The sequence below is a fragment of the Astatotilapia calliptera genome, chromosome 20 (assembly GCF_964374335.1).
Source record: "Astatotilapia calliptera chromosome 20, fAstCal68.1, whole genome shotgun sequence".
NCBI lineage: Eukaryota > Metazoa > Chordata > Actinopteri > Cichliformes > Cichlidae > Astatotilapia > Astatotilapia calliptera.
The window spans coordinates 133015-144182 of record NC_137441.1 but is presented as its reverse complement, the minus strand read 5'-3'; the positions used below and the strand labels follow the sequence as shown (position 1 = coordinate 144182).

General features: G+C 41.2%; 2 long non-coding RNA genes across 2 annotated transcripts; one reads left to right on the top strand and one right to left on the bottom strand.

Annotated features, from left to right (window-relative positions):
- The first annotated feature begins 4488 nt into the window (after positions 1–4488).
- Positions 4489–6210, top strand: LOC145423272 (uncharacterized). Its single transcript, XR_013904357.1, has 2 exons — positions 4489–5648; positions 5843–6210. It is a non-coding gene; the product is annotated as an uncharacterized LOC145423272 (long non-coding RNA).
- A 2411-nt stretch (positions 6211–8621) lies between these two features.
- LOC113013854 (uncharacterized) lies at positions 8622–10813 on the bottom strand. The gene is made up of 3 exons (XR_003270875.2): positions 10446–10813; positions 9188–9282; positions 8622–9052 (listed from the first exon to the last, which is right to left on the bottom strand). It is a non-coding gene; the product is annotated as an uncharacterized LOC113013854 (long non-coding RNA).
- Positions 10814–11168: the final 355 nt, after the last annotated feature.

The window sequence follows — 11168 nt, the reverse complement described above, 5'->3', positions numbered from 1 at the left end:
CAGAAAAGGAAAAGGTGTGGGAAAGTTGGAGAGATTCTCTGCAGGAGTTAAGACATCTGAGGATCCCCCGACCGTACTCAAACATGTCACCATCCACTGTCAAGTTAACAGAACTCTGTGTCTTTTCAGACGCTTCAGAGAAAGCAGTAGCTGCTGTCGCCTACTTGAAGACTGTGGACGCAGATGGGGGATGCTGCGCTAGATTGGTTGCAAGTAAGGCCAAACTGGCCCCACGTCCAGAGCATACCATACCCCGGTTGGAGCTTTGTGCAGAAGTCATGGCAGTAACTCTGTCCGAGGCCATCACCTCCGAAATAGACATTGTATTCGATGCAGTCACCTACTACACAGACAGCAAGGTGGTGCTCGGATATATCTACAATGAGAAAAGAAGGTTTTATGTATACGTGAGCAATTGAGTTCAGAGGATCAGACGAAGCACCATGCCACAGCAGTGGCGATATGTCTGCACAGAAGACAATCCCGCAGACATTGCCACACGGTCTATCACAGCAGACCATCTTGAGAACACAATATGGTTCTCTGGACCGTCATTTTTGTCTCGACCTGAAGGGGTGTCACCTGTGGTACAGAGGTTTGACCTTTTGGAACCAGATCAAGACAGCGAAATCAGGCCTCAAGTCACAACACTGTCGGTCACAGTCTTCAAACATCTTGGCTCTAGGCGGTTCAATCGCTTCTCATGCTGGAGTTCCCTCATAAGGGCTCTTGGTACCCTTATTCACATTGTTCAGAGCTTCAAAAGGGGAAAGAAGTGTGTCGCTCAAAAATGTGAGGGCTGGCATCAGTGCAGCACACCCCCTACCGGGGATATTCTTGAACAGAGTAAGCTAGTCATTATCAAAACAGTTCAACAAGAGGTCTACAGGAAAGAACTGGAGTGTCTTGCATCAAACGCCAACATCCCCAAGAGCAGCTCACTCGTTGCCCTGGATCCCTTCATTGACTCAGAGGGGCTATTAAGGATTGGGGGTCGTCTCATTGAGGCAAAAATAGGGTTCCACGAGAAACGGCCATTGGTTCTGCCCGGACGGCATCACGTGACCACTCTCATAGTGCGTCACTTTCACGGGCAGGTACGTCACCAAGGACGTCTCTTCACTGAAGGAGCTGTCCGATCTGCAGGTTATTGGATCGTAGGTGGCAGGAGATGCATTAATAGACTCGTTTTCGAGTGTGTCACTTGTCGAAGGCTGAGAGGGAGGTGTGAAGTTCAGAAGATGGCAGACTTGCCACCAGATAGGCTCAGCATGGAACCACCTTTTAGCAACGTCGGCATTGATGTGTTTGGGCCCTGGTCTGTAGCAGCCTGTCGTACGAGAGGAGGCCATGCTGACAGTAAGAGGTGGGCTGTCCTCTTTACCTGTCTGTGTGTCAGAGCTATACACATCGAGGTAATTGAGTCATTGGACTCCTCCAGTTTCATAAACGCATTCAGAAGGTTTATGGCGATTCGAGGACCCTTGAAAAACATACGCTCCGACCAGGGCACTAATTTCACCAGAGCTTGCAAAGATATGGGGATTCCCTCAAATCTTGATGGGAAAGCTATGAAGAGGTTTCTGTCAGAACACGGATGTACGTGGACCTTCAACACACCACATTCCTCTCATATGGGAGGAGCGTGGGAAAGGATGATCGGCATCACACGTCGTATCCTGGACTCGATGCTTCTTCAGATGGGCTCCTCCAAACTCACACATGAGGTACTCACAACATTCATGGCTGAGATCTCAGCCATAGTGAACAGTCGACCACTGGTGCCTGTGTCGAACGATCCTACAGATCCTTTCATTCTCACACCGGCTTCATTGCTTACTGAGAAGGTAGATCCATGCCCAGTACCAGAAGGAGACTTTGGACATAATGACCTATTGAAACAACAGTGGCGCAGGGTCAAAAGCTTGTCTAACACATTTTGGGACAGGTGGCGGAAACAGTATCTGTCAACACTTCAGTGTCGAACAAAGTGGACTTCTGACCGGCCAAACCTTAAGCAAGGAAGTGTGGTGCTTCTTAAGGACAGTCAGTGCAGTAGGAACGACTGGCCCTTAGGTATCATTGTCGATGTGTATCCCAGTAAAGACGGAAGGGTGCGCAAAGTGCAAGTGAAAGTCATTAAGAAAGAGGGACCAAAGCTTTACGTCCGACCCGTGAATGAGATGATCTTGCTTATTCCTCCAGATGACTGAAATGTGTTTGACCTTGTCATATTAGTAGGTGAAACCCTGCTGAGTTTCAGACGGGGAGTGTTCTGTCACCATGTAACCGTATTCTGTTTAAATAGATTTTCCCTGAGAAAGTTACTCTTTAGTGCCCCCTTTTGGCATGACCTGGTGTAACGTGCTCAAATCTGTCTCTGTTCAATGATGTCATCAGAAAGCGCATGTTATTGTTTGGGGAAAGGACTTCTCCCGTTCTGCCGTCCGCTGCTGTAGTGGCAATTGTCTCCCTTAAGACGGTCTTTAAGGGCATTGTCGGTATGTAATTCTGTTCCATCTTTACTAATGAACAATCTACTTGAAGAAATGTGATTGCAGTGTTTGCTTAATAGAAACGTTTGTAAAGAGGGAATTCGCTAACGCTTTCGGCTAAACAAGTCATTGTACTGTTATTGTGTATTTCTCCTCATCTATGGTTTCTAAGAGCATTTCATGTCATGTTGTTTCTCAGTTTTACCCTACTTCAACTGGCCTAAGTAAAGGGAGTGAAGTCAAACCCTCTTGTCTGCGTGGTCATTTTGAAGAGGAGTTTAGTCTGAATGTCGACTCTAGCAAGGCGTTAGAGGCAGAGGACATGACAGTATGTATTTGGAAACATATACTTCTAAAATACTTTTATTGCACCATGTTCATTCACTCATGAGCTGCTGTAACATGAATCAAATGGCTGAATTGCCAACTCGGCATGCAGTCAAGTTCTGTAGTCTTGCTAATGAACTACTAGGTGTGTTGCAACAGGGCCACATGGAAAAGTTGCAGGACAGCGCCCCTCGAGGACTGGAGTTTGAGACCCCTGCCATATGGTGTTCATGCAGTTTTCTACCCCACAGTTACAGCATGTCTGACTGCCTGTTCAGCATATGCAAAAATATATGAGTTTAAGCATGAGATGACAAAGGTCTTCCATTATGGTGTTTGTCATCACATGTCACAGACATCTGGATAAACTAAAAACTAAAAACTTGTTACTTCATCTTTTATCTTTAGTATTATTATTATTGTTCTTATTTTACATTTTTCATTGTTAGGCATTAGGTTTATTTGTAGTAGTCCTTTCCAACTCCTTTCCCTCTTCCATGTTACAGTGTCAGCTTGTCAGCATCTATTTGGGGTTGGGAGTGGAACAGAAAGTAAGGAAATCCAAAGTGCCATTAAAACCAGGAGAGGTTCTTATATTTCAGAAGAAGGGATTAATTCAAAAGAAATGACCTCAATGCCATATTTTATTTAGGAACCCTAGAGAGCACTTTGCAAAATAACACATTCTTATAATTTCACCCTCAAATGAGCCAAGCTACAACTGTCAGGGAAGGTGATGTAGGTACAGAGCATGTGAGAGTGGTTAAGTTAATGTCTCTTGTTTTTGATCAAATCCGATTATTTTTTTGTCTGCTTGTTCACACTACAAATAAAATGTGACAGCAAATGCGCTCTAGTGTGAACCCTCAAAGCGGCCCGCATGCGCAAAAGAAGACGTCACACACAACGCGCTCTGTTTAGACCCAGACCAAACAGTATTGTTTGACTGTTTCGGACTTTACGTTTCCCAATTTTTCTTTAAGTTATAAAGTTATTTTGTTACTTACATATGGCCTAATAATGATCCTTATTGTTGTTTTAGAGGAGCGGAGCTTCAAAGGATAGTTGCAGATTTCTGTCAGAATCTGCAGATTATACAATACAAATAAAATATTCAGGTTTCTCCCACGTTGTCTTCCCAACAGTTTCACTGACATCTACACTGGATGGCCAGGAAGCATTCACAATGTCTTCTTGGGCGCTTCTCCGGCGCTGATAATTGGCGTCTGCCTTGTGTCAGTGACGTAAAAGACGGATTTAATGCGACATGACCATCAAACAGCAGTCGCTTTATAAAACATCAGATATGTATCGAATTCAGTACCACATAAGAAAGTGACCCAGATCGCATTTGGAAATATCAGATTTGTGCCGTTCACACTGTCATACCATGATTGAATATGGGTCGCATAGCGTCAAAAAAGTCGGATTTGATGCGCTTTCGCCTGCAGTGTGAAGCCTAATTAAGCATGCACTCAGTACCCTAAGAATTATTATGGTAGTTAAACACAGTGATAGTGACATATAATATTATGGAATCAGAACGATGCCACCTTGAAATGAAACCGAAAAAAATATTGAAACCGAAAAAAAATATTGTAACTGAAATAAATGCACCAAAATCTTGTATTGAAACCGGAAAAAAAAATTGATAGTGAAAAGCAATTAATTGAAACTGTAATTTTTTTGTTTTCGCTTACAATTTTTTTTTTCAGTTTCAATCCATTTTTTTTCGGTTTCAATCCACTTTTCGGTTTCAAACCATTTTTCAGTTTCACTCTGCTGGCACTGTTTTGGCGTACGGGGGCGCGCTGGGGGGCGGGGATTCCGACCCGCATGTATTTGCATATATTATAATGCTGACGAATGACTGGAGAAAACACTGATGACGCGGCTGCAGTCACAGACAAACTCGCACGTGTCTGTTCGGGAATGGCAGATGCTGAGAGGTCCAGCGTTTACATTACCGACTATTTCAAAGTGACAGCCTGAGGTGTTCTTCAGTAAATTGGACTACCGGACAGGAGGACCTGAGGCCCCACCGCATTATTTTTGGTAAGTTAAATGTGTTTGTAAGCTAATCCGTAATTTAGGTCCTTAGCTAGCTACCTAAGGACCTAGCTAGCTAAGATGAGCACTCGGCTGTCGGGGAAACTTGTTTTGTAAAGTTTGTTTAGCTAACCCGTGCAGGTGAATGAATTTACCCTGAGTAAAGAAATCAAGAGAGACGCACCGGGCTGCTCAGTGACTAACCACGGTTACTGCACTTTTATTATGAGTATTATACTGTGAGAGCAACAGGCTGGACTCTGCTTCTGCTCCTGTGCAGAGCTGATTATTAAATATGTGCAAACAGCAGCATGTTTTCTGTCGCTTTCCACATGTGGAAGGACATTAACGCCAACTTTTAAATTCCCCTCATTAGTCAATAGCTACGGATTAAATAGCAAAGCCCGATACTTATGTACTGAAACCAACTACTTCCGCTTGTCAGCTTAAGTTAAAATGTTACATTTTTCCCCTGATTATTTTTTTTTAGCTTTTTAAAAAAATTTTTTTTACTGAGTTTGTTACAAATATTCAGGTTAAACTGTCCAAATTATTTTTAATGAATTATGTTCACAAAGTCACATGTGCAGTACTCTGTACAGCTTGCATCCTCTAGGACAAATAATTTGAAACATTAATATTTCTTGTTCAATACTGAGCTGATAACACCTCTGTATGTTGTGACCGGGATGCAGCAGCAGACTGAACCTCGACTGAAACCTGCTCCATCATCTCATCTTTGCAGATGTCCATTTATAAAGCATCAAAAACTCAAAGGTAAACATGATATTAGAAAATGTGTTAGTAAGGCCTTTAAAACAAACAAAACAAATAAACAGCTGTCGGCAGAACTGTAGGACTGAACAACTTCAGATCCCGAGTGTGTGAGGACAGAGAAGGATCCACTCTATTTCAGATTTGAGAGATAAACTTTATATTTCATTTTGTGATGATTCTGTTTGTGATTACAGGAGCTGTCCTCAGATTCAGACCTCAGCACCACCCAGTGACAGCAGACAGATCATCCTATATCTTCAATCTTTGTAGTAACTCCAAAATTAACTGAAGAAAACAGTACAAAGGTTAAAGTACCACATGTGCTGTCAGTGAAAGCTGCAGCTGTTTTATTGATAAATTTAAAGACAAAAAGTCAAAAGGATTAATCACCCCTGTAACTGTGTCACTATACATCAGCATTAACAGTACCTCAGTTTGGTGTTTCAGAAAACTGCTGATCTCAGACCTGCACAACTTCTTTTTTAAACACTGAATGTACTCAGCTACATGAAGAGCACATGTTTTCTCTGACACAATTAAATAAAACCTGATTAAAGTCAAAGGTTGTTACTTGTATTTGATAGAGATGGACTGATCCCATATTACGTATCGGTATCGGTCCGATACTGACCTAAATTACTGGATCGGATATCGGAGAAAAATAAAAAATGTAATCTGATCCATTAAATATCACGAAAGCACCTCACAAAACTTGCAACACGCCGTAACTTGCCTCAGAACGTTAGCACGTCGGAGCAGTATGCATCACGTGATAGAGCGGCTGTGGCATGCGGGACCTGTCGGTGGTCTGGATAGCATGTGGAGCTTCGCTAGCAACCCGGCATTTCATCTCCGACAAAGTTATCCCAGAGAGAAGTAAAGCAAGTGTGTAAGTCCATCTCTGAATGTTTGTAAAGCATTCCTGCGTTAAGCTTAACAAGCGACTGCCTCTTCTTGCTGCTACTTCAATCATGAAACTGCTTAATGATCAGCTGATCGGCTTTTCTGTCGCGAGTCCGTCTCTCTTGTTTGTTTTTGGCCCACTTTGCACCAGAAAGAGGAAACCAGTGGATAAACAACAGCAGCACGTTTAAGCTTGATCAGCTGTTGTTAGAATTTATTTAATATTACTTTCCACTCGAGGATCTTTTTCTACGCAGCTGACGTAACTGTGCAGGGGCGGATCTAGCAAAGTTTAGCCAGGGGGGCCGATAGGGCATTAACAGGGAAAAGGGGGCACAAAGACATACTTTTCTTTCTTATTCTCATTTAAAATGTCTAGCTTTTAATAAATAATTATCTGACACCCAAAGTTTTAATTTGATGTAAAATGAATAGAAGTCCATTACTGTATATAGTAACTATTAAGTCTAATATACCCTAGTAAGCTATAGTACTTTTTCCTTTGGGACGGTACCATCTGTGCAGTCTGCAATTTTGTTGAAGAAAGATGTTGAATCTATTTAATATTTTAATATATTGAAAAATAATTTATTTCTGTGCATTTTTTTTTCACACTGCATCAAATTAAGGTTGATTACGTCGATTAAGCATCATGAGGTGGAGCGTGATGGGTGGTTCCCTATTTTTTATTTATTTATTTTTGTTGTTGCTGGGAGTTGGAACCCTATTAGTTAGGTTGCTTAATATTTACGCTAAGTACTCTTTAAAATACCAGAATAGGGAGGATGGTGTAGGTTTAAGTTTATTAGATTGATCAGTATTGCTGAACAATGAAATTTTTTTTTTTGCATACAGGTATAACAGAATAGCTTTAGTGTAGTTGTTGTTTTAAACTTGAGTATGAACTTATACAAAATGCAGCAAGATATTTAAAAAAACAGTTTTGTTGATTAAAACACACTATATCGGATTCATATCGGTATCGGAAGATATCCAAATTTATGATATCGGTATCGGTATCGGACGTAAAAAAGTGGTATCGTGCCATCTCTAGTATTTGAACTAAAAACTTGTGATCTGGAATTCTTTCACTGTTTTTTGACAATAGCGTGTTATTTATCATAAAGTAATTCAGAGTCATTCATACCAGAGTAACCAGTGAGCACAACATATATTTAACTTTCTACAGGACTTAAAGCTATTACTATAGCTTATAGCTATAGCTATTACTTAACTGCACTACTGTATAATTCTGTGTAAATAATCATTCTGTACATATGATAATTTTTAATCCTACTACTGTTTATAACTTGCATAGTTCACATTTCTGTATAACTGTATATCTCAGATTTCTGTATAGTTTTTCACATTTATATCCTGTACATAGTTTGTACTCACTACAGCCTGTACATACTTATAGAATATTCTTAACATACTTCATACCGTGTACATTGTAACATACCATAATAGACCCATTTCTGTAATATGCTTACATATCTATATTATTGCTAATATATATTGTAATATATCTATATCATGGCTAAAGCACTTCTGGATGGATGCAAACTGCATTTCATTGCCCTGTACCTGTGCAATGACAACAAAGTTGAATTCTATTCTATTATGTAAAAGTCCAGACCCTCTGTCATGGTCCTGGGTCGGTGACCCAGCACTTTTAGTTTGTTATCATTTTCTAGATGATTGTTTAGGTTCTGTGTTATATTCGGTCTGCCTCTGAGTCTGCGTCTGTATCTGTCTGTCTATGGTGTCTCCCCATCTGTTTGTGAACCTGTCTGTTTAGTTCAATGTCTTGTCTGGTTCCATGTGTCTGAGTTTCCTGTTTTATTGTGAAGGTCCGTGTCGTATGTGAGTGTGATCAGTTTACGTTTCCCCTGTCCCGTCAGCCCAGATTCCTCCCAGCTGTGTTGCCCTCCTGTCTCTCATCCCCTGATTACTGGTGTGTGTATTTAAGCCCTGTGTGTTCTCCTGCCTGTTGCCGGTTCGTCTGTGTTCCTCCGTGTCAGTCTGTGTAACTCCGTGTCAGTCTGTTACCCTGTGTTCCACGGTGTCCTGTTCCTCGTCTGCGTCTCTCTGCTATTCATCAGCCATTGTCATATGCTCCCAGGTCTGTTATTTTAGTTCTCCCAGTTTAGGTGTCTTTAGTTGTTTGTTATGCCCCACTGTTTGTTTGCCACTACACCTCTGTAAATAAAACCACCGGTATCTCATCCACTGCCTGCATCTTGGGTCCTCCTCCTAAATCCACACGGCTCGCCTCGGCAGCCGTGACACCCTCTGAGGATTATCTGAGTACTTCTAACATTACACAAAGCAAAGGTCTCCATCAGTGTTCATGAAATGCTGGGTTTATCCTTCTTGTGAGGGAGCTGCTGGTGAAGATCACGAGCCCTGCTTGATCCTGGCGACAAGTTTCAGTCTTCCTGGTGTTTCTGAAATGATGCCTCTCACTGTGGGTCAACAGAACTTCTGGCACAGGACAGCTGTAATGAAAGAAATTGAAGTTTTGAAAAAAAAAAATCTTGGAAATGCCCTAAATGTGAGAAGCAGATTTTGTATTTACTTTTCTTTTGCCAATCAAGATAACAAAGTATAATTTTCACCATACAATTACTAACCTTGTCATCTCCTGCACTGTCTGTTTTGGGCTCTGGGCTCATCCTTCCCAGCACTCATGAGACTGCTTTGATGCACTGTGGTATGAGGTGCTAACCTGTTGACAGTGTTGGGAAGGTTAATTTTAAAATGTATTCCACCAAAGATTATAGAAGTAATGTATTCTGAATACTTTACAACTACATGAATGTACTATTGCTGTGTGATTTATTACTATTACTGAAGGCTACTCGCCATACCAACACCAACTAGATGTTAAAATCTTAATATAAATGAGTAACAGTAGGTGGACATTAGGTAAGGCTGCACTTTTTGCAGCGATCTCGTGTAGAAAACTATTCAGCGCGTATATAAAACAGGTCAGCGGCTCCGAACCGTAGTAAAGGGACCTCTGACTAATACGTCGGGTTCCGTGTCGGGCTCAAAACTAGCTTTACTTTGTTGTCTGGGTCAAGTTTGCTAGTGAGAGACAGAGAGAGGCGTTGAAAGGCTGCTTAATGTTTCGGAGGAAAACACGAACACGGTGTACAGTTGAGTCTTAACAGCTTACTTACAGCTGGGCTCGTCAGGCACTCTTTTTGGCTTTAGTGGTTATTAATATATTTACATGCTTCCAGCTCCCGTTTCTGCTCCGTGACAGCTGTACTTCTCCTTTCTCTCCCTCCCTCGCTCACAGACAGGATGGCAGTCCATTCTCCCTGCAGCACGGACTACACTGCCCATGAGACTACATTGTTTAGGGCGATGCCTGTAATACTCTGCTATTGCCTTCATATTAAATAATTTTTGTAAAATAATTTTTAGAGGCTCTTATTGCGTTTTGTGTTTGGGTTTCCACCAGCGTGGAATTACCAAAAATAGAGAGACCATAGCCTAACATATGAAACAGGAAAATACCGCCATGTAATTGATATATTTCAACAAACTAACTGTATTCTCAATATCACCTATTGAACGGTAACTGTAACGGATACATTTACTCATATTTTGTATTTTAAATACGTAACGCTGGTGCATGTATTATGTTACTGCCCAACACTGCCTGTTGAGATCCTGAGATCCGCTCCTAGAACACCGGCCTCCAACTCCTGAAGAGACACGGGTGTCCCTAAATTACCAAATATTAGCTTCAGGCTAGCTTGCTACGACGTATAGGCTAATACCAGCATTTTACCACTTCACCAGATGTAGCTAAAAAAACTAAACTAATGTCCAGTCGAGTGGGACAGGAAGAAAAGATGACAAAAAATGATTACTTACTTGCGGTTTGGAGGTTCAAGCTGAAATTGAAGCAGCCATTGAAAGATGGGAAGAGAGAAAGATGGCAGCTTGGTCAGCACTAGTGGCCTCTATAATGTATGCAAATACATGCGGGTCGGAAACCACGCCCCGCCCCCAGCGCGCCCCCGGACAAAACAGTGCCAGCAGATTGAAACCAAAAAATGGATTGAAACCGAAAAAAAAAATTGTAAGCGAAAACAAAAAAATTACAGTTTCAATTAATTGTTTTTCACTATCAATTTTTTTTTCGGTTTCAATACAAGATTTTTCAGTACATTTATTTCAGTTACAATAATTTTTTTCGGTTTCAATATTTTTTTCGGTTTCGTTTCAAGGTGGCATCGTTCTGATTCCATATAATATCACTTCAAAAAGAGGTGATCCAGTAATGCTGCACTAATAAATTATACTAACTATTCACTTTAGCTAAAGTTATTAAGTTAGCTAAAGAGTTGGGATGCTGTGTAAGACATAAATAAAGCTAAAATACAAAGGTTTGGACACCGTTTTGCATGTTTCCCTACTGTAGACTGCAAGCATACAGATCTCTGAGAGGGTCCAAGATGACAACTTTGGAATTCTACTAGAAACAGTCGATCATATTTGTTTGTCAAAGCTGAATCCAGGGCAAACTACGCTAAATTAGTGTTTTTAACTAACAGCTACAGTAAACACAAAAGTTACTGTACAGCTATCATTTGT